We start from the raw sequence: 23661 nt of genomic DNA, 5'->3' as shown, positions 1-23661 counted from the left end.
AAGACACAGTCGGGTAAAGGGAAGCTAAGACGGTGTCTTGTCAACAGAGCGGCTCTGCAAGCATTGCTCACCGACGTTCTTCCGGCCAAAGGGAAGTGATACTAGAAGGACACATACATGGGGAATGAAGGAAGAGCAACAGAGACAGTAACTGTCTGTGTCAATATAATAGACTCCTCTGTCCCTCTTGAATTTTTAAAGTATGTTTGATGGTTGGAAATGAAAATAACAGTGTCAGATGGCATTTTCAATGTATGCAGACCTACTGTATAAACAAGGGAGGATAAAACTTAATACCTACAGGGTGGTAAGTTTCTAGATTCCACTTGAAGTGATGGAATATTTATTCTAAATAAACTGTCAAAAGTTAAATATATATATATGTTGTAATCTCTACTGCAAACCATGAAAAAAACTATACACAAAAAAAAGGAAAAATTAGGCCAGGCGCAGTGGTTCATGCCTGTAATCCCAGCACTTTGGGAGGCCGAGGCAGGCAGATCATGAGGTCAGGAGATCAAGACCATCCTGGCTAACACGGTGAAACCCATCTCTACTAAAAATACAAAAATTAGCCAGGCGTGGTGGCAGGCGCCTGTAGTCCCAGCTACTCCGGAGGCTGAGGCAGGAGAATGGTGTGAATCCGGGAGGCGGAGGAGATCACACCACTGCACTCCAGCCTGGATGACAGAGTGAGACTCCGTCTCAGAAAAAAAAAGGAAAAATTAAATGGAATACTAAAAATGTTCATATATTCAAAAGAAGGCATAAAGGGGAACAAGAATTTTTTTTTTTTTTTTTTGAGACAGTCTTGCTCTGTCGCCCAGGCTGGAGTGCAGTGGCATAATCTTGTCTCACTGTAGCCTCCACTTCCTGGGTTCAAGTGATTCTCCTGCCTCAGCCTCCTGAGAGGCTGGGAATACAGGCCCACGGCACAATGCCTGGCTAATTTTTTGTATTTGTAGTAGGGATGGGGTTTCACCATGTTGGCCAGGCTAGTCTCAGACTCCTGACCTCAGGTGATCCACCTGCCTCAGCCTTCCCAAGTGCTGGGATTATAGGCATGAGCCATCACCCCCGGCCTATAATTTAAAACAAAAATTTAAAAAGAAAAAAGAAAATCATTGCCATGAACCTAAACCTGCTCTAAAAAGTTTATTTTATTTTATTATTATTATTATTTTTTGAGATGGAGTCTCGCTCTGTCATCCAGGCTGGAGTGCAGTGGCGCAATTTCGGCTCACTGCAAGCTCCACCTCCTGGGTTCACGCCATTCTCCTGCCTCACCCTCCCCAGCAGCTGGGACTACAAGTGTACGCCGCCACGCCCGGCTAATTTTTTGTATTTTCAGTAGAGACAGGGTTTCACCATGTTAACCAGGATGGTCTCGATCTCCTGACCTCATGATCTACCTGCCTCGGCCTCCCAAGGTGCTGGGATTACAGGTGTGAGCCACCGCGCCTGGCCAAAAAGTTTATTTAATAAAATAAAACAATAGCCTTCATTCAAACATATCAATAAATATAGTAATTATAAAGTCTTAAGACTACCCATGAAAGGACAGAAATTGCCAGAGTGGATTTTTTTTTTAAATGATCCAATTTTATGCTACCAAAAATATATATTTCAAATATAATGGAATAGATAGGTTCAAAAAGAAAGAATGGGAAAAGGATATACCAGGAAAATAGTAATCAAAAGAAACCCAGAGTGGCTATATTAATAAGAGAGAAAGCACAATTTAAAGCAAAGAGAATTACCACAGATAAGGAAGGACATTACATAATAATAAAAGGGTCATTTACAAAGAGAACAAAACAATCCTAAATGTATGTGCACCTAACAGCAGAGCTTCAGAATACGTGGAGCAAAACGGGCAGAACTGAAAGGCAAAATAGACAAATCTGCAAATATAGAGACTTCAACACTCCTCTCTTAGTAGGAGACAGAAATCAGCAAGGATGTAGAAGAACTGAACAATATCATTAACCAACTGGAGTTAATTGACGTTTGTAGCATCTTTACCCAGCCACAGCAGAATATACATTCTTTTCAAGTACAAATGTAATATTCACCAAAACCATATCTTGGAACATAAAACACACCTTAACAACTATGAAAGATTGAACTCATATAAAATATGTTCTCTGACCAAAATGGAATTTGATTAGAAATCAAAGAGAACCACAACAGAGATAGCTTAGAACAAACACTTCGAAATTAAGCACATATCTAAATAATTCCTAGGTAAGAATGGATGTCTCAAGGGAAATTCAAAAACATTTTTAACTGAATGAAAATACAGTGTATTAAAATCTGTTGGATATACCTAAAACAATGCTTAAATGAGTAATTTATATCAAAACATCACATTGTACCCCATAAATAGATACAATTATCTATTGTCAATGAGAAAAACCCTTTATTTTTAAGAAGAAACTTGCAGTATTCTTTTTTTTTTTTTTTTTTTTTTTTTTGAGACGGAGTCTTTCTCTGTCCCCCAGGCTGGAGTGCAGTGGCCGGATCTCAGCTCACTGCAAGCTCCGCCTCCTGGGTTTACGCCATTCTCCTGCCTCAGCCTCTCGAGTAGCTGGGACTACAGGCGCCCGCCACCTCGCCCGGCTAGTTTTTTGTGTTTTTAGTAGAGACGGAGTTTCACCGTGTTAGCCAGGATGGTCTCGATCTCCTGACCTTGTGATCCGCCCGCCTCGGCCTCCCAAAGTGCTGGGATTACAGGCTTGAGCCACCGCGCCCGGCCAAAACTTGCAGTATTCTTACATTAGAAAAGAAGATCTCAAATCAATCATTGAAATTTCACATTAAGAAACTAGAGAAAGAAGAGCAAAGTAGACCCAAAGCAAACATAAAGAAGGAAATGATAAAAAATAAGTGTAGAAATCGATGATGTTGAAAACAGAAAATGATGGAGAATATCAATGAAACCAAAAGCTGGTTCTTTAGAAAGATCGATAAAATTGACAAATCTCTAGTGATACTGACAAAGAAAAGAAGAAGACACAAAGGTCAAGAATGAAAGTAGGGATATCACTAGAGATCTGCAGACATTAAACGGGTGATGAGGCAATGCTACAGCAACACTACACACATAGATTTGACAACGGAGACGAATGGGACCAATTCCTCGAAAGCAACTAACTTCCAAAACTCACCTTAGGTGAAATAGGTAACGTAAATAGTCGTATAACCATTAAAGGCCTTGAATTTATAATTTCAAATCTTAGAAAAAGAAATCTCCAGGAAGAGACAGTTTACTGGTAAATTCTACCAATTATTTAATGAAGAAATAATTCTATACTGTCACTTTCAGAAAATAGAGGTTTGGTTTTTTGAAATCAAAACCAGACAAAGACAAACAGACCAATGTGCCATATGAACAAAAATCTTCAGCAAAATATAGCAAATAGAATTCAGCAATATAGGCTGGGCATGATGGCTTACGCCTGCAATCTCAGCACTTCGAGAGGCCAAGGCAGGCAGATCATAAGGTCAGGAGATCGAGACCATCCTGGCTAACACGGTGAAACCCTGTCTCTACTAAAAAATAAAAAATAAAAATAAAAAAATTAGCCGGGTGTGATGGCGGGCGCCTGTAGTCCCAGCTACTCGGGAGGCTGAGGCAGGAGAATGGCGGGAACCCGGGAGGCGGAGCTTGCAGTGAGCCGAGCTCGCACCACTGCACTCCAGCCTGGGCGACAGAGCAAGACTCCGTCTCAAAAAAAAAAATTCAGCAGTATATATAAGTGATAGATGATAGATATAGGTATAGAGAGATATGCCACAATCAAGTGGGGTTTATCCTGGGGATGTAAGACTGGTTTACTATTTATAAATTAATCAATATGATCTATCACACTAACAGTGTAAAGAAGAAAAGCATCACAGCAATTGATGCAGAAAAAGCATTGAACAATAGGTAAGAAAGGAAGTTTCCAGGGAAATGTAACATCCATTCGTGATAAAACTCCACAAACTAGGTACAGAAGGGAACTTCCCCAATCTGGTGAAGGGCATTTTCACAAACCTACCACTAATATTGTATTTAATCGTAAAAGACTGAATATTTTCTCCCTGAGATCAGGAACAAGTTGATTGTCCACTCTCACCCCTCCTATCAGTATCCTGCTGGAAGTCCCAGCCAGCGCAATAAGCTAAAAAAAAAAAAAAAAAAAAAAAAGTGAGGGGATGGTGGGAGGAAAGGAAGCGTACAGATTGGAAAGCAAGAACTAAAACTGTCTGTTTACAGACAACATGATAACTTCTTCACTGAAAATCCAAAGGGGAAGAAAACCTAGAATTAATGCATAGGTTTCTAAAGACCGCAGGATACAAAGTCAAGAATCAATTGTATTTCTCTGTACTAGCTATGAACAATTGGTAGCCAACATCTAAAATACAATGCTGTTTGCTATAGCTACCCCCAACCCCCCAAAGATACTTAGGTATGAATCTAGCAATCTGTGTGCAGGATCTGTATGCTGAAAACTATGAAATGAAATTCTGATGAAAGAAATCAAAGGAGACCCAAGGAATCATAGAGACACACGGTATTCATGGATTGGAAGACTCAATGTAGTAAAGATATTCTCCCAAAATTAATCTACATACGTAATGCAGTTCCCATAAAAATCCCAGCAGGATTTTTTTTGTGGAGATATATAAAGTAATTCTAAAATGTGTATAGAAAGGCAAAGGAACTAGAATAGCTAAAGACACCAAAATGTGAGTAATAATAAACATTAATCTATTTATGACAATTCACACCTGTAAAAAGTTCCTTAATGCAGTGAGGGGAGCTTGTTGATCAAATGTGGAAGGGTGGTCTGGCTTTGAGTTGCTTGGGGTAATACAGAGAGGGCAGTTCCATTTTCGGCTCTGAGAAGCTGAGGCTCCCACCTGGGTTGCCTGTGAAAGGCCACCTGGCTCTTGGCCTGCGGCCCCTCCAGTTACACACCCAGGCTGTGGGTCCTAGGGGTGACGTCAGAGCTGGGACCTGGAGTGCCAGTGCACTGGGTGCAAGTGTCCTTCTCTGGGACTCAGTTTCTCCACTGCTCAGCCCAGCTGGATTTTTATCCTGCTGCTTTGAGAACTCAGGGGCCAATGCCACATCCATGACCCAGGAAGATGGAGGTTGCAAAGTGGCTAGAGACAAGCAGACAATGTCTTGATTTTCAGAGAGGGAGGCAGGGCCTGGGAGTAGGAAGCCAGAGAGCTGGTGGCTTTGAACAGTGCCCACACCCCTCTGCAGGCCAGTGCTGGACAACCCAGGACCTTCCTGTCCCAGGCTTGCTAGCTCCGTGGGGGACATGAGGCCACCCTGCAGGTCAGTGATCAGACAGGACCTCATCTATGGTCATCCATCCACTCACTGACGAATTTGTCTCAAACTTGCTTTTGGAAACCCACCACGTGCCCAGCACATCCCAGGCCCTGGGGGCACTGCCGTGGATCTGAGAGACCCTGTCCCAAAGCTCCTGGTCTTGTGGGGAGGCAGAGAAGAGACGGACAGGAGAACCGCAGTCGGTGGCGGGGGCTGTGGGAAAGTCGCCCCAGCGATGTAATGTGGAGGGACGCCCCCCCGCAGGCAGGTCTGTGTGGCCTGGGCTGAGACTGTCCGGCGAGCTGAAGGGGGGCGGGCGGCGTCAGCCACGTGCAGGACGGGGGGCTCCCAGCAGAGACTGCAGGGGACGTGCAGCCACTGCGTGTCCAGGAGCCGCGCAGGGGGGAGGCCGGGCTGCACCTGTTTCGCGTCTCGGGCTCAGCCTGGCGTCGCAGCGCTGCCCTCACAGCCCCGGATCCCAGTCGGTGTAGACATCTGCCCTCCCCGGGCTGGCGTCCGGGACCACAGAGCTCGGGTCATGTCCGCAAGATGCCACGGCGATGGCCCGGGCCCCATCAGGTCCACAGGTGAGCCACGTTCCGGGCAGTTCCCACCTGGCCGCTGTGGCTCCTCGTGTCGCCGGGGCTTCCGCAGGGCTGCGCGGGGCCAGGGCCAGTTCTTGCCACCTCCGCCTTCCAGGGAGGAAACCACCTCAGTCTCCTTGTCTCCGAGCCCACTCAACTCCCAGAGAAACTCCGGAAGCAGGGCGGGGGGAGTCCCTCTCCTGCCGACGGCAGCCCACGTCCCCAGAGCCTCCCTGCACCTCCTTCCTCTCCCCCAAGTCTGGGCAATGTTTTTCTAGTCTGGGGGCTGTGGAGGAACTTTGCATTTATCCCAGGCATGTCAATCTCCAGGGTCCACAAGAAGAGTCCCGTTTTTCTCTGCTCTCTGCCACCACGTCCTCCCCCAGGCCCTGAGCACAGGCTGGCCGGTGTGAGTGGGGAAATGGGCCCCTTCCCCGCCTCTCTTTGCACCCACAGGCTTCCAGGGCTGTGCCAAACGCAGGCATGCGCCCCTTCCTCAGCTTTCTGTCATCTGTCTTGCTGACACGTTTCCCTAATACGGCTACATTGTGTTCTACTGTAAATACAGATGCTCTAAAGGCGCGTGCAAAAATCAGCATTCGGAGGAAAGTGCCTTCAAGCACTTGTAGGACGCGTTTATAAATTTATACCAGGGATCTGCCTGGTTGTACAGGGGCGTTCTCAAGCTGTGCATGGCATCTTGCTGATGCGAGACCCTTAGTGGAGGACACTCTTCTGCTTGCAGTTTTCTCCACTGTGCGCCCATCTAGAGGTTAATTTTGTAGTTTTTAGCTTTCGAAGTTTTCCTAACACTGATGACAGACACATTGTGTGTGGCCTACTGAAATTAGGAGCCAGTTTTCCTTCCCAGAGGCAAAGCTGACAGTGTGATGGGATGATGCCAGGCATTAGGATAGAAATGGGCGCGTGAAGCTTGGGGGCCTTTGCCTCGGGGAGTCAGGTGGAATGCCCCAAGTGGTGGAGTGATGGTCAGTGTATGTCACCAGCAGAGGGGACACCCTCCGCAGCGTGGAGCGCACCCCTTGTGCACAACCTGGAGAAAGGTCTCCAGGCTCACAGGGCGACTTACCTAGGCACCCGGAGCAGAGGGTGTCCAGTCTGGAGGCCCCAGAGGTCAACTGTACGTGGAAGGTGAGTGGGTGCCTTGACTCAGACCCTGGAGGCCTCAGTGACCCCCGGCTACTCCTCAGGTCCAGAAAGAGCCAAATGGCTTCTTGTAGAAGGGGCTTGGGAGGGGCACTCTACTGAGTCACCAGGAACAGAGCTTTGCAGGAAACACCTCCAAGTTAGCAAAGAAGTGGCGTCCAGAGAGACCTTTCCACTGGTGCACCTTCCGTGGGATAAACATGGCCCTAAGTGAGCAGCCGTGAGCCCTGCAGGCAGGAGTATCCCCTGGGGCACATTTGTGGTACCAAGATTCTACAAGCAGGGCTCACTTTGAGTGAGTGCAGCTAGATTCAGGATCCAAACAGTGTGTCAAAGTTTGGCTTCCTGCCCCCACTTGTTGGCTGGGCAGCCACAGCAGCTCCCATTCATCTGCTCAACCTCCAGTCCCGCTGGCAAGAGGGCATCAGGAGGGCTGGCTGAACACTTGGTCCTTCCTGAAACCTCACTGAAATACACCAATGGGACTTTTGTCAAAATAAACAAACAAAATGAAAGCAAGTGGGTCAGTAACCAATGATAGAACAGACCTCAGAAAGCCAAATCCCCAGCCTGTGGATCAATTAAGGGGGTGCTCCCAACTTCAGGATCAGAGTTCCCCCAAATGGCCCACCTGGATCTCCCCACTGCACGCTTGTCCACAGCCCGGTCGTCTCCCCTGAAGCATCCATTCACTTTCAGTCTCTATGTGGTGGCCAAAGAGTCCCAGATATCTGCGTGAATGCTTCCGGCATGGCAGACGGAGACCGGGGCAAAGGAGGAAAAAAGGCAAATTGGAGGACACAAAGGCAATGCAGGAAGAAGAAAACTTCAAATAAAACTTGCTATGGCCGGGCGTGGTGGCTCATGCCTGTAATCCGAGCACTTTGGGAGGCTGAGACAGGTAGATTGCCGAGCTCAGGAGTTTGAGACCACCCTGGGCAACATGGTAAAACCCCGTCTCCGCTCAAATACAAAAAATTAGCCGGGCATGGTGGTGCACGCCTATAGTCCCAGCTACTCAGGAGGCTGAGGCAGGAGAATCGCTTGAACCTGGGAGGCAGAGGTTGCAGTGAGCCGAGATCGCACCATTGCACTCCAGCCTGGGCAAAAGAGTGAGATTCTGTCTCAAAAAAATTAATTAATTAAAAAACTTTTTTTAAAAACTTGTTACTAATATTCTCAGAGAGGTAAGAGAAGATATTACATCTCTGAAAAAAAAGAACAAAAAGTAGCATTCAAAGGACAAAAAAAGACCTCATAGAAATTAATAATACGTCAGCAGAAATAAACAAAAGAAGATTTGAAAGATAAAATTGCAAAGCTTTCAGAAAGTAGAGCGCAAAGATTCTGTAATGGAAAGTAGGAGAGAAAATAGTTTTTAAATTGGAGGACAAGTCCAGGGGGTCCAACAATGACTGCTAAGAATTCTAGACAGAGAAAACGAAGGAGAGGAAACCATCCGTGAAATGATTTAAGAAAGTTTTCCAGCACTGAAGGGCATGAACTTCCAGCCCGTGAGACTGGAAAGTGCTCCACACGAGGGACATAGAAAGGCCCGTGTCAAGGTGCGTCCTTGTGAAATTTCAAAATGCTTGGGACTAGGGTGACCAACTGGCTTTGTTTACCTGGGACTGAGGGGTTTTTCTTGGGATACGGGATTTTTAGTACTAAAACTAGGACAGTCCCAGGCAAACCGGCATGATGGGTCACCTTGGAATGAAGAAAATTCTGCAAAGTTCAGAGAGAAGCCGGAAAACAATGCCTTCAAAAGTGTGAAGACAAATGAGCACTAATCTAGAATTCTGTGCCCTGCTGAACTATAAAATATACTAGCAAGTGTGATGGTAAAATGAGAATGTTTACAGGCATGTGAGATCTTAAACTTTTACTTCCTAAGCACCTCTTCTCAAAAAGCTACTAGAGGATGTGCTCCATTAAAATGAAAGACCAACGCAAGAAAGAAGACTTTAAATACAGGAGACAGGAGCCCCACACATAAAGGAGAAGGAATCTCTTGGAGGATGGTGAAAGGCGATCTCAGTGTAACAGCTTTGCACCACATCCAGAGGGCAACTGAGCCCCACTGCAGCAGCGTGAGCCGGAAGTAGATGATCACCAAGACCCCCACTCCCTCCAAGCCATCTGTTTAAAAATAGACTAGTTTTAGAGCAGTTTTAGGTTCACAGCAAAACTGAGCAGAAAGTAGAGATTTCCCACATCCTCTTGCCCCAACACATACAGAGGCTCCCCCACTATCGACATCACCCACGAGAATGGTACATTTGTTACAGCTGATAAACCTACATTGCTACATCATTATTACCCAGAGTGCATAGTTCATCTTAGGGAGTCATGCTTGGTGTTGTACATTCTATGGGTTTTGACAAATGAATAATGTCACATATCCACCATTATAGTATCACACAGAATAGTTTCACTGCCCTAGAAATCCTGTGTGTTCCACCTATTTATTCCTTCCTCCCCACTAACCCTGGAAACCATTGGTCTTTCTACTGTCTCCATAAACGTTCATGTTCCAGAATGTGATCTAGTTAGAATCATATAGTCTTTTCAGATTGGCTTCTTTGGTTTAGTAATATGCATTTACATTTCCTCCGTGTCTTTTCATGGCCTGATACTTCAGTTCTATTTTTATTTTATTTTTTTTTGAGATGGAGTTTCACTCTTGTTGCCCAGACTGGAGTGCAATGGTGCAATTTCAGCTCACCGCAACTTCTGCCTCCTGGGTTCAAGCAATTCTCCTGCCTCAGCCTCCCGAGTAACTGGAATCACAAGCATGTGCCACCACGCCCAGCTAATTTTGTATATATTTTTAGTAGAGGTGGGGTTTCTCCATGTTGGTCAGGCTGGTCTCGAACTCCCGACCTCAGATGATCCACCCACCTCGGCCTCCCAAAGTCCTGGGATTACAGGCATGGACCACCGCGCCCAGCCCTGATACTTCATTTCTTTTTAGCACTTGGATGGATGTACCACAGTTGATTTACCCACTCACCTATAGAAGGACATCTTGGTTGCTTCCAAGTTTGGGCAATTATGATAATGCTGCTAGAAACACATGTGTGTAGGTTTTTATGTGGACATAAATTTTCAACTCTTTTGGGTAAATATCAAGAAATAAGATTGCTAGATTCTATGGTAAGAGTATGTTGAGTTTTGTAAGAAACTGCCAAGCTGCCTTGCAAAGCGCCTGTGTCGTATTGCCCTCTCACCAGCAATGATGAGAATTCCTGCTGCTTCCCTTCCGCGCCAGCATTTGATGGTGACAGTGATCTGGATTTTGGCCACTCTAGTAGGTGTGTAGTGGTATCTTGTTCTAATTTGCATTTCACTGATGACATATGTGAAGCACCTCTGTAAATGCTTATTTTCCATCTTATATCTTCTTTGGTCAGGTGTCTGTTAAGGTTTTTGTCTCATTTATTAATCAGGTTGTTTGTTTTATTATTGTTAAGTTGTAAGAGTTCTTTGTATGTTTTATTTTATTTTATTTACTGTTTTGTGAGACAGGGTCTCATTCTGGTTGCCCAGGCTGGAGTGCAGTGGTACGATCTCAGCCTACTGCAACCTCAATTTCCCAGGTTCAGGTGATCCTCCCACCTCAGCCTCCCAAATAGCTGGGACGACAGGTGCATGCCACCACGCCCAGCTAATTTTTTAGTAATTTTTAGTAGAGATGGGATCTCACCATGTTGCCCAGGCTGGTCTCGAACTGCTGGACTCAAGCGGTCTCCCTGCTCAGCCTCCCAAAGTGCTGGGATTACAGGTGTGAGCCACCATGCCTGGCCCTTTATATATTTTAGATAACAGTTCTTTATCACAGAGGTCCAGCACCTGGTCCCCACCTCGGCCCTGCCAGACACCCGACTGTGCTGAGCCCCATGTTTCCCAAGACTCCCTTTCAGCCCTGCTCACGACTTCCCCCGAAGGGGCCTTGTCAGCTCCCAGAGAAGCAGGAATCAGACCACAGCCTGGAGACTGATCCGCTCGCCTCCGGGAGCCTCCGTCCAGCAGGGGCAGTGCCGTCCTCTCCTTGCACTGCCAGCATGCACCTGCCCTCCGCTGTCAAACTAGGCAGGGTATTCAGGGATAAATACACAGGTGGAACTATAAAGAAAAGCAAGGGAACAATTAGCTCAAAAGTCAGGATGGTCTTGTCTGGAGGGTGGGAGATGAGGAGTGGGACTGGTTGAGGAAGGTGCATTAGGAATCTTAAGGTACTGGTAATGCTCTTTTTATCAGCTGGGTCCTGGGAACAGATGTTCATGTTGTAATAATAATGATGATGATAATAATAATTGTCTCAAAGCAAAGCCCAGGCTTTGTTCTAATTGGATGACCTGGTCACTTGCTCAGCAGTGAGAGGAGGGACAGTGCACTCTTGGCCAGGACTCAGGTTCCCACCCTGACTCAGGCTCCCGCCAGCGGGGAGAAGTTCCTGCAGGCAGCATGCGGGTTGGGAGGTGAAACAACCCCCTTCCCTGTGGTTTGGGGAGTGACTGGGCTGTGCCTCTCCTCCTAGAAGTGTGTCCTCAGGGCATAGTTGAGAACGTGGGCCGAGAGTAAGGGACAGGATGGAAGATGCAGCGGGAGAAAGGCTGACTTGCCCTCTTGGGAGAGCTCTATATTTAGTGACCAATCTGCCGTGGGTCTTGGTGCTGTTGCCTTGCATCCAACAGATTGCCTGCAAGCCGGGCCCCGAGCAATCAGAAACAAGAGCTTCCTGAGGGAAACAGTGGGATCTGTCGGCAGGAGGTGAAGGCCATATGGAGCCCCAAAATAACTCAGGCCAATCCTCCCCTCACAGCCAAGCGCATTGCCCTCCTGAAGGCAAAGCCAGGTGCATTCTCAGCCTCCGCAAGCAGATCTGGGCTCGGCCTAGGGAGGCCGCGGTTCCCCCACAGCAGCCCTTCAGACATCGGAGCAGGCAGGAGCCCTGCATGGGACCCAAATGGAAATGAAATGTGTGTCCAAGCTCCAGGCTCTTCCAGGGAGACAGAAAAGGAGGACCACAGAGGCTTTTGGAGCCTAGACACGATGCTACCACTGCTCGGGGCAGCCAGACGTGCGCTGGCATAGTCCAGACCCACACTCAGGGTCGGGGGCTTTCCTCCCTTGAGGTTTCTGTGCAAGGTGGGGAAGGGCTGGGCTGTGGTCTGAGGCCTCTCCTTCAGCTGAGTCCATCAGGGCTGCCCAGAAGCTCCCTGCCCCCTGGAGGCCGGGGGACACTGTGGCTTCTAGTACTCAGGTTGTCCCTCAGCTCCCAGCGCCAGCGCCAGCACCCGGCTTCCCTGCTGAACCTCTGGGCCAAGTCTGTCTTCCACTCAGGCTGTACCAATTCCCCCTCAAAGGGCCAGGGCCAGGAGCTGGACCTGTAGTCAAGAGTCCAGGGTGGGCCGGGCGCGGTGGCTCAAGCCTGTAATCCCAGCACTTTGGGAGGCCGAGGCGGGCGGATCACGATGTCAGGAGATCGAGACCCTCCTGGCTAACACGGTGAAACCCCGTCTCTACTAAAAATCCAAAAAAAAAAAAAAAAAAAAAAATAGGCAGGCGTAGTGGCAGGTGCCTGTAATCCCAGCTACCCGGGAGGCTGAGGCAGGGGAATGGCATGAGCCCGGGAGGCAGAGCTTGCAGTGAGCCGAGATTGTGCCACTGCACTCCAGCCTGGGTGACAGAGCGAGACTCCGTCTCAAAAAAAAAAAAGAGTCCAGCCCAGCCCACCAGTCAGCAGCTGGTAACCTTGTCCTCCCCAGTTTACCTTGAGAGTCCGGGTTTGGGTTTATTCCTCTGCAAAGTGGGTGGTCATTCCCCTATGGTCATTTTAAGGATTAAGTGACACTGACATATGAGAACAAAAGACACTGAAGAATGACAGAGTCTATTTCTTCTTTGAACTTAAGTCCCTGGAGTTCAGAACCTTTCCGGGTAAGGTGGAGCAGGTGCTTCACCCAGGAGCCTTGGAAACGGTGCTGAGTTCAGCTCCCTATCCCTTAAGAGGACAGGGACTGTCTGTTCCTGACGAAGTCAGCAGGGTTTGTCCCAACAAAGAGGCCCATTTTGCCCTTGCAGCAGTGCCCAGGGCCACCTGAGGCTCCAGACACCTGCCCACGAGGCAGACCTGTCCTGAGCCCTGTAAGAAAACTTAGAATTGGCCGGGCGCCGTGGCTCACGCCTGTAATCCCAGCACTTTGGGAGGCCGAGATGGGCGGATCACGAGGTCAGGAGATCGAGACCATCCTGACTAACACGGTGAAAACCCGTCTCTACTGAAAATACAAAAAAAAAAAAATTAGCCGGGCGCGGTGGCGGGCGCCCGTAGTCCCAGCCACATGGGAGGCTGAGGCAGGAGAATGGCGTGAACCCGGGAGGCGGAGCTTGCAGTGAGTGGAGACTGCGCCACCGCACTCCAGCCTGGGCGACAGAGCGAGACTCCGTCTAAAAAAAAAAAAAAAAAAAACAGAAAACTTAGAATTCAGGCCTCTTCTCAGAGCTTCTGGGGGCCCTTCACAGAGGGAAGTAAAACTGAACAGAGACTGAATCATGGGCTCTGAGAAGGCTCTGGGCTGGTCAGTTCTTTCTCATGGCAGGAGAAGGAATAAGACATAAACGTCCTGGGGCTTCCAGGATACATGCTGAGCAGGGGCCACATGGCCCCAGCCCCTCCCAACACACCCACTTCTGGGTTTGGAGGAGGGGGACTGGGAACATCATCCTAGAGGGGCCTTCAGCTCTGTCTCCAGAGCACACCTCACCCTGATGGAGAGATAGAGCGATATAAGATACTTATTCTTACCAGTATTGTTTCTGCTAGCAAGTTCTGTCCAATGCATTATGACAAGAAAAGGGAGAAAAGTTTAACCACCAGAAGGGAAAAGATGAAATTACCATTAATTGTAGACATGATTGACTTCTGCAAACCCCAAGGCTATTAGAATGAATAAGATGCTATACAAAGCCATATACAAAACACAGTAGCAATAGCCAGTTAAAGATGTAATGAAGAGAAATCAGGGGAGATGGTGGAGTAGCAGGCATCAGGATTCCATCTCTCCATGTAGATGACAAATGAACTGACAGAATCTGTTTGATAGAACTATTTTGAAATTCTGGCATCTATTTGAAAGCTTGCAGCTGCAGAGGAGGGCTTGGATAATAAATCTTGGTTAATTCTGGTCAATTCCAGCTCTTAACATGGTAGCAGCTACCTATCCCCCACCCCTAAATCCCATGGCAGGCTGTGCATGTGTTTGTGGAGAGGCTGACACGCAGCCTGTGGGAGCCAGGGTGGGTGATAAAGACCTTGCACTCCAAATATCGGTATCAGGGATCTGTGTTCTGCTGCCTCTGATCATGGATGTGCAGACACAGAGGTGGGCCACCTTTGCTATAATCTCCACTTGATGAAAAGGCTTCTGTGGGATTTAAAGAGCCAGAACCATTAAATTCCCCACTACCTCCCCTTTAATTGTTCCCTTTTCCCCCATTTGGGAGCCAGACATTTGAGGACTAGAACATTGAAAAGCAATAACATGTATGGGGTACTGGAGTTACCCTGGGAAAAGTGCAGCCTCAGAAAAGAGCCGAGAAGACCTTACACTTATACCTTATGCTGATCCCAGTACAGGGCAACCTATAACCTTTTTTAATCTTTATTTTTTTTTGAGATGGGGTTTTGCTCTCGTTGCCCAGGCTGGAGTGCAGCGGCACAATCTCGGTTCACTGCAACTCCCGCCTCCCAGGTTCAAGCAATTCTCCTGCCTTGGCCTCCTGAGTAGCTGGGATTATAGGTGCTGCCACCACACCTGGCTAATTTTTTGTATTTTAGTAGAGACAGGGTTTCACCACGTTGGGCAGGCTGGTCTTGAACTCCTGACCTCAGGTGATCTGCCTACTTCACCCTCCCAAAGTGCTGGGATTACAGGCGTGAGCCACCGTGCCCGGCCAACTTTTTTTTTTTTTTTTTTTTCAAACCAGAACAGCAGACCCTGGGGAAGGAGGAGAATCTGATTTCAAGAGTTGCCACATTATAAGAGTCAAATGTCCAGTTTTCTACAAAAGAAATACCACAAGGCATATAACAAAAGAGGAAAACATGGTTCATTTGAAGGAAAAATAAGTAAATAAACAAAAACTGTCCCTGAGAAAGACTTCATGACAGACTTTTTAGACAAAGGCTTTGAAACAACTGTCCTGAAGATGTTCCAAGAAATAAAGAAGTAGCAGTCAAGAAAAAGATGTACGAGCAAAATGGAACTATCAATAAAGAGATAGAGAAGCATGCAAAGGAACCAAAAATAACTTTTGGAGCTATAAAGCACAATAACTGAAATGAAAAATTCACTAGAGGTAGTCAAAAGCAGATTTGAGCAGGCCAAAGAAAGAATCAGCAAACTTGAAGATAGGGCCATTGAAATGATTGAGTCTGAGGAACAGGAAAATAAAAAAGATGGAAAAAAGTGAACAGAACCTACAGGACCTAAGCAATACCATAAAGCAGACCAACATATACGTTGTGAGAGTCCCAGGAAAAGAAGGGGGAGAAAGGCATAGAGAGATTATCTGAATAATTAATGGCCAAAAACTTCCCAAATTTGATGAAAAACCTGAATATAAACATCCAGGAAACTCAGTGAACCAAGTAGGATAAACTCAAAGAGACCCACAGTGAGACACATTATAATCAAACTGGAAAATACAAAAACAAATAGAGAATCTTGAGAACAGCAAGAAAGAAGTGAGTCATCACATAAAAGGGTCCTCAGCCAGGCGCAGTGGCTCATGCCTGTAATCCCAGCACTTTGGGAGGCTGAGGCAGGTGGATCACAAGGTCAAGAGATGGAGACCATACTGGCCAACATGGTGAAACCCCGTCTCTGCTAAAAATACAAAACTTAGCTGGGCGTGGTGTGGCATGCCTGTAGTCCCAGCTACTCAGGAGGCTGAGGCAGAAGAATCACTTGAACCAGGGAGTTCGATGTTGCAGTGAGCCGAGATCGCTCCATTGCCCTCCCGCCTAGTGACACAGCTAGACCCTGTCTCAAGAAAAGAAAAAGAAAAAGAAAAGGGGATCCTCAATAAGATTATCAAGGAATTTCCCATCAGAAACCTTAGAGGCCTTGGCGGGCACAGGGACTCACACCTGTAATCCCAGCACTTTGGGAGGCTGAGGTGGGCAGATCATGAGGTCAGGAGATCGAGACTATCCTGGCCAACATGGTGAAACCCCACCTCTACTAAAAATACAAAAATTAGTTGGGTGTGGTGGTAGGTGCCTGTAGTCCCAACTACTTGGGAGGCTGAGGCAGGAAAATCACTTGAACCCAGAAGGCAGAGGTTACAGTGAGCCAAGATGATGCCACTGCACTCCAGCCTGGTGACAGAGGGAGATTCTGTCTCAAAAATAAAAAAGAAGAAAAGAAACCTTAGAGGCCAGAAGGCAGTCAGTTGATATATTCAAAATGCTGAAAGTAAAAATCCTGTCAACCAAGAATCCTATGTATGGCAAAACTGTCCTTCAAAAATGATTAGAAAGTTAAGACATTCCTAGATAAACAAGAATTGAAGAAAGTCACTACCACAAGGCCTACCTAGAAGAAATGCTAAATGAAGTGCTTCAGGTTGAAATGAAAGACACTAAAGAGTAATTCAAAGCTGTAGTAACAAAAATATCTGGTAAAGATTTATCCATGGGCAATTATAAAAACTGGTATTATGATAACTGTAACTCTACCTTTTTTTTTTTACATGATTTAAGAGACTAACACATTAAGAAAATAATTATTAGTCTGTGCTTTTGAACTTAATAAAAATGTAATTGTGTGACATCAATAACAGCTTGGGGACAGAACTGTATAGGAGCAGAGTTTTTGAATTCTATTAAAGTTAAACTGGTCTAAATTCAGATTAGAGTGTTATAACTTTAGGATGTTAAATGTAATCCCCATGGTAGCCACAAAGAAAGTAGCTATAGGATATACACAAAAGGAAACAAGAAAGGAATTAATGTTTCACTACACAAAAAGAACACAGCACTGCAGGAAATAAGGAACAAAAATATACAGGGCAATAGGAAAAAAAAAAAAACCAGCAAAATGGCAGGAGTAAGTCCTGTCTTAACGGTTATTATTTAAAAAGGAAATGGATTACATTCTCTAGTCAAAAGACAAAGATTGGCAGAATGGATTTTTAAAAAAGAGCCAACTATATATTGTCCACAAGAGATTCGTTTTAGATCCAAAGTCATAAATAGGTTAAACATGAAGGGACTGAAAAAGATATTCCACGTAAACAGTAACCAAAAGACAGCAGGAGCAGCCATACTACTAGCAGAAAAACTACTTTAAATTTTAAAGGATTACCAGAGACAAGGAAGGTATCACGTATCAATGAAAATTTAATTCAGCAAGAAGATTTAACAATTATAAACATTTATGACCCAATAACAGACCATTAAAATATATGAAGCAAAAATGGGCAGAATTGAAAGGAGAAATAGACAGCTCTGTAGTAATAGCTGGAGACTGCAATACCTCACTCTCCAGTCTAATGCTTTCCCAGCTGAGCTATTTCAGCAGCTGCTACCTCATTCTCAATACTGGGTAGAATGACCAGACAGAAGATAAGTAAGGAAATAAAGGACTTAACACAATAAACCAACTAGGTCTAACAGACATATACAGAACTCTACTCAACAACAACATACACAATCTTCGAAAGTGCACATGTGACATTCTCCAGGATAAACCATATGTTAGGCCACAGATTAAGACGCAATAAATTTTAAAAGAGAGATATCATACAAAGTATCCTCTCCAACTATGACAGGATGAAATTAGAAATCAATAATAGAAGGAAAACTGGAAAATTCACAAATTTGTGGAAAGTAAACAACACATTCTTAACCTATGCATTGAAGAACAAGTCCCAACGGAAATTCGAAAATACTTAGAGATGAATGAAAATGAAAACACAACATACTAAAACATGGGATACAGCAAAAACACTCCTTAATGGAAAATTTATAGCTATAAACACATTAAAAAAAGAAGAAAGGTCGCAAAATAACAACCTAATTGTACAATGTAAAGAGTTAGAAAAAGAGGAACAAACTAAACTCAAAGCTAGCAGAAGGAGGGAAATTATAAAGATTACAGCAGAGATAAATAAAGTAGAGAACAGAAAAAATTTAAAAAGCCTAAAGTTGGTTCTTCAAAAAGATTAATAAAATTGACAAACCTTTAGCTAGACTGACTGAAAAAAAAGACATGACTCAAGTTATTAAAATCAGAAATGAGAGCAGGGATACTATTACCAATTCTACAGGAATTATAAGAGTACTATGAAAAATTATATGCCAACAAATTGGAAATTTGAACAAATTGGAATTTCTAGATGAAATTCCTAGAAACTGAAATCATGAAAAAAAAAAAAAAAAGAAAACCCTAAATAGATCTATAACTAATAATGCAGTTTAATTAGTAATTAAAAGCCTTCCAACAACAAAATAGTCCTGGACCTGGTGGTTTCACTGGTGAATTCTACCTAACATTTAAAAAAGAACCATCACCAATCCTTCTCAAACTTTTCCTAAAAATTAAAGAGGCAGAAACACTTCCTAACTCATATTATGAGGACAACATTACCTTGATACCAAAGCCAGACAGAAGCACTACAAGAAAAGTAAACTACAGACCAATATCCCTTATTATGCAAAACTCCTCAACAAAATATTAGCAAACCAAGTTTGGCAGCATATTAAAAAAATTATACACCACAACCAAAGGAGGTTTATTCCTGGAATGCAAAGATGGTTCAACATAGGAAAATCAATCAATGTAATACAATAGATTAACAGAATGAAGGAAAAAACACATGATCATTTCAACTGATGAAGAAAAAGCATTAAACAAAATTCAATGCCCTTTCATGATTAAAACAACAACAACAACAACAACAAAACTCCAAAAACTGGAATAGAAGGAAACTACCTCAACATAATAAAAGTCACATATGAAAAACACATAGCTGGCCAAACTCAGTGGCTTATGCCTGTAATCCCAACACTTTGGGAGGCCAAGGTGGATGGATCACTTGAGCTCAGGAGTTGGAAACCAGCCTGGGAAATGTGGTGAAACCGTATTAAAAATACAAAAACACAAAATAACAAAATGAGCCGGGTGTCGTGGCATGCACCTGTAGACCCAGCTATTCGTGAGGCTGAGACAGGAGAATCACTTGAACCTGGGAAACAGAGGTTGCAGTGAGTCGAGATTGTGCCACTGCACTCCAGCCTGGGCGACAGAGCCAGACTCCATCTCAAAAAAACACTGGGGGAAAGCTTCATGATATAGAATTGGGCAGTGACTTTTTGGATATGACACCAAAGACACAGGCAACAAAAGACAAAAACAGACAAACTGGGCCGGGCGCGGTGGCTCAAGCCTGTAATCCCAGCACTTTGGGAGGCCGAGGCGGGCGGATCACGAGGTCAGGAGATCGAGACCATCCTGGCTAACACGGTGAAACCCCGTCTCTACTAAAAATACAAAAAACTAGCCGGGCGCGGTGGCGGGCGCCTGTAGTCCCAGCTACTCGGGAGGCTGAGGCAGGAGAATGGTGTAAACCCGGGAGGCGGAGCTTGCAGTGAGCTGAGATCCGGCCACTGCACTCCAGCCTGGGTGACAGAGCAAGACTCCGTCTCAAAAAAAAAAAAAAAAAAAACCAGACAAACTGGACTTCATCAAAATGGAAAACATTTGTGCCTCAAAGGACAGGGTCAACAAAGTAAAAAGATAACCTACCAAATGGGAGAGAAGATATTTACAAATCACGTAGCTAATGAGGGATTGATATCCATAATATCTAACAAACTCCTAAAACTCAAAAGCAAACAAATCCCAAACAACTCAATTCAAAAATGGTTGAAAGAGGAGTCTCGGGGCTAGCTGCCTCACGCCTCTGCAGAGGTCCCAGCAGTAGCCATGCTCGAAGCATGAGCTCCAGATCTGCGGCGCTTCTCCTCTGATCTTCTGGGTCTTGAAACGCCTCGGTTTCTCTTTCGTTCCTTAAATCTCAGAGGTGGGGTAATGACATCCTGTCACAGAACCAATTCTATGAATTAAATTTTCTTTGCTTGAAAAAAGTGGGGAAAAGTCTTGAATAGGCATTTTTCTAAAGAATATATACAAATGGCAAATGAAAAGATGCTCAAGATCACTGATACTTAGGGAAATGCAAATCCAAACCACAGTGAGATCCCACTTCCCACCCATTAGGATGGCCATTATCAAAACAGCAGAAAACAACAAGCGTTGCCAAGGATGTGAGGAAACTGGAACCCTTTACATTGCTGGTGGTGATTTTAAATGGTGCAGCAGGCTGGGCACAGTGGCTCACACATGCAATTCCCGCACTTTGAGAGGCCGAGGCGGGCAGATCACCTAAGGTCAGGAGTTTAAGACCAGCCTGGCCAACATGGTGAAACCCTGTCTCTACTAAAACAAAAATGAGCCGGGCGCAGCGGTGGCACGTGCCTGTAATCCCAGCTTCTCGAGAGGCTGAGGCAGGAGAATCGCTTGAAACTGGGAGGCGGAGGTTGCAGTGAGCCGAGATTGCGCCGCTGCACTCCAGCCTGGGTGGCAGAGTGCGACCCTGTCTCGAAACAAAAAATAAAAATAAATAAATAAATGAAACGGTGCAGCTGCTGTGGAAAACCGTATGGTAAAGGGGGAAACAGCCCACTGCCCACTGACAGATGCGCAGATGAACCAAATGTGGGATATGCATGCAACGGAACAGTATTCAGCCTGAAAGAGGAAGGAAACTCTGACACTTGCTACAACAGAGGTGCATCTCGACAAAGATGAATGAAATACGCCAGTCACTGAAGGACAAATAGTTTATGATTCCACTTATGTAAGGTACACAGAATAGTAAAAAATACATAGGATGTACAACTGTGGTCACCAGGGGCTGGGGGAGGAGAGGAGGAGAGATTGGGGAGTTTGTGTTTAATGGGTACAGGGTTTCAATTGGGATGATCAGAAACTTCTGTGGATGGATGGTGGTGATGCTTGGGCAACAGTGTGAATGTACTTAATGCCACTGAACTTTACATGGTAAATTTAAGTATTTTTTTTAACTTTCTTTTTTTTTTTTTTGGTAGAGACAGGGTCTCGCTCTGTCACCCAGGCTGGAGTGCAGTGGTGGCATCACGGCTCACTGCAGCCTCGAATTCCTGGGCTCAAGCAATCCTCCCATCTCAGCCTCCCAAGTAGCTCAGACTACAGGTGTGCAACATTACGTCAACCTAATTTTTAAAAAATTTTCTAGAGATGAGGGTCTCCCTGTGTTGCCCAGGCTGGTCTCAAACTCTTGAGAATGTGTAAATGTGTACAGTTCTGCACCATATTAAAGCAAAGGGCAGAAAGGGCTCTGATCTGATCGCCACAGCCTTTGAGGCTAAAGCAGGGGGGTCATTTCCAGCAGCTGTTAGGACATGGTTTCCGCTGCAGGGCTGGATGGGCAGGTAGAGGGTTGCCCCTGCTGCAGCCGGCACGGAAGCCGTGGGGAACCGTGGCAGTGCAGTTGGCAAGTCTTTTTGGCACAGAGCCTTGGCAAGAAGCAGTTGCTGCCTGTGTTGTGGTCCGGCGCTGGCAGGTGGCGAGCTCCCCGTGGGGAGTGCTGGCCTCGGGGGCCCTTTCTCCACAGTAGCAGGCACTGTGTGAGGTGCTTCGCGCACCGGGCTGCTCCCGCTTCTCAGAGCTCACAGGTGTCCTCCTGAGACACGCGTGTGGTCCTCACAAGGGCCTTCGGGAGCCTGCTTTACCTCTGTCCCTTCTGCCACACCTGGCTCAGGCAGAACATCTCTCCAACCCCCAAGACACGCTCTGACCAGCCACCTGCTTTTCTTCTGCAAGTTCGACGGATTTCCATTTTGCAGATTTGTACTGCCAGCCACCCACGCTGAGGGATGAGGGGACCCCAGCAGGAACAGGGTGTGTAAACTGGCCACCTTGGCACTACAGATGCCATTTCTAACTGTGCTTTAACTCACTGTGTGGCCCCAACAGTGGCTTTTTTAAAACATAGAATTAATTGCCACCCTTACAATCATAATACGAAACATACGTCAGGAGTCCTGGGTGGCTTTTACACCGGAAAGCTCTGAGCACGTCAGCTCCCGAAGCACAGCAGAGCTTGTGGTTTTTCATTGGCACAGCCGGCCCACCTTCTGCCAGCCCCACATGGAGGAGGAACAGCAGGGCCCTTGGGCACGTTTTCACCTGGCTGGGGGCAGGTGACTGTTACCCTCTTCTAGCACCCACTGGAATAGCAGGGGAATGCACATCCACCTCCAGGGCTGGCCTTCCTTATCAACGCACCACATTGTGCCCCTGTCCCTGCACACATTTCCCGTCTCCCAGAGAGGGGTTGGGCTGGGGCCATGCTGTCCCAGAAACTTTGCCAGTGCCAGCGGCCTAGAGCAGGGTGGGCCCTGAGCCTGCCAGCAAGGCCTCCAGACAGAAGGATGCCCAACTGGGCATTGCCGGGCATCAGAGTGCCCCCCTGCAGGGTGACACGTGGGGTCCTGTCCCATGGCTGCCTGTCTCTCGGCAGACCTGACCCCACACAATCCTCGCCTGCTGTCTCTTGAACTGCTGCAGGAGCCCCAGGACCTCCAGGTGCAGGGCCTGGAGACACACACAGGGAGACATGCCTGAGGGGCTGGGGGCCGGGCAGCGTGACAGGAGCCATGGCGAGGGAAACCGAGGCAGAAGCTCATGCCTCGGCCACTTGGGGCTGTGTGCCAGAGCCAGGCATTTCCTCTCAGTGTCCTGTCAGTGCCCTTGCCACAGCAGGGGCAGGTGCCCCCAACCTCACCATTCCGGGCCTGGAATCAGTTCAGGTGTTCCCAGAGCCGCCTTCTGATGAGTGAACTTCAAGTTGGATGAATGACTGTAAAACAACGGGGTGCGGGGAAGGCACTGCAGCGACTCATTTCTCAGGGCCCCACGGCAGTCTTCATCCATATAAATGTCATTTCCACCATCCACGCCTTTCTCTCCTGCTCTTTTCCCTTCCTTGTGCCACACCGTTTTCTGTGTTACGACTGCGTGTTCAGAACCATCACTGCGGCGGCCACAGCCACTGCGCCAGCGGGTCTGTGATCACCTCCTCTCCACGCTCCCTTTGTTCGCCACTGGCGCTGCTTGCGAGTGTTCGCTGCTGGGATTTAATGCTGAAGCAAGGGCCTTTCTTTCCACAGCTCGTCCCCTTTATTTTCTCAGGATACATTTCCAAGGCTTTGATTAGGATGAAAGGACGCTATAGAACACGAGGCTCTTGGCACATTGAGCCAAATCCTGGTACAATTAAAGAGACCATGACAACACATACCGCCCCTCCCCTCAGTGGTGTGTAAGGAGCTGCCCCTGCACGCCTGCCAGCACCGGGCATTTAATTCAGTCTCATTCATTTTATGGGGAGGAAGCAGTACCCCATGGGAGCCACACCGTGCATATGTCCAGTTCACGCACACCAAGCCCCACG

At 46.5% G+C, this 23661-nt stretch overlaps 1 protein-coding gene across 3 annotated transcripts in view; it reads left to right on the top strand.

The window, feature by feature from the left end:
* Window positions 1-23661, top strand: part of RASGEF1C (RasGEF domain family member 1C) — a 113373-nt gene that overhangs the window by 45764 nt on the left and 43948 nt on the right. Inside the window, exon 1 of one of the 3 annotated variants that reach the window (XM_028849213.2) lies at window positions 21275-21398. The exons of the other annotated variants lie outside the window; for them this stretch is intronic. The gene's annotated coding sequence lies outside the window, so the exon portion shown is untranslated. Of the gene's footprint in view, window positions 1-21274; window positions 21399-23661 lie in introns of those variants that run through there. 3 annotated transcript variants of the gene reach the window in all.

This window comes from Macaca mulatta, chromosome 6 (genome assembly GCF_049350105.2).
Source record: "Macaca mulatta isolate MMU2019108-1 chromosome 6, T2T-MMU8v2.0, whole genome shotgun sequence".
In the NCBI taxonomy this organism is placed as follows: Eukaryota; Metazoa; Chordata; class Mammalia; order Primates; family Cercopithecidae; genus Macaca; species Macaca mulatta.
Note: the sequence above shows the minus strand (reverse complement) of the source record. Positions and strands in the feature narration are given on the sequence as shown.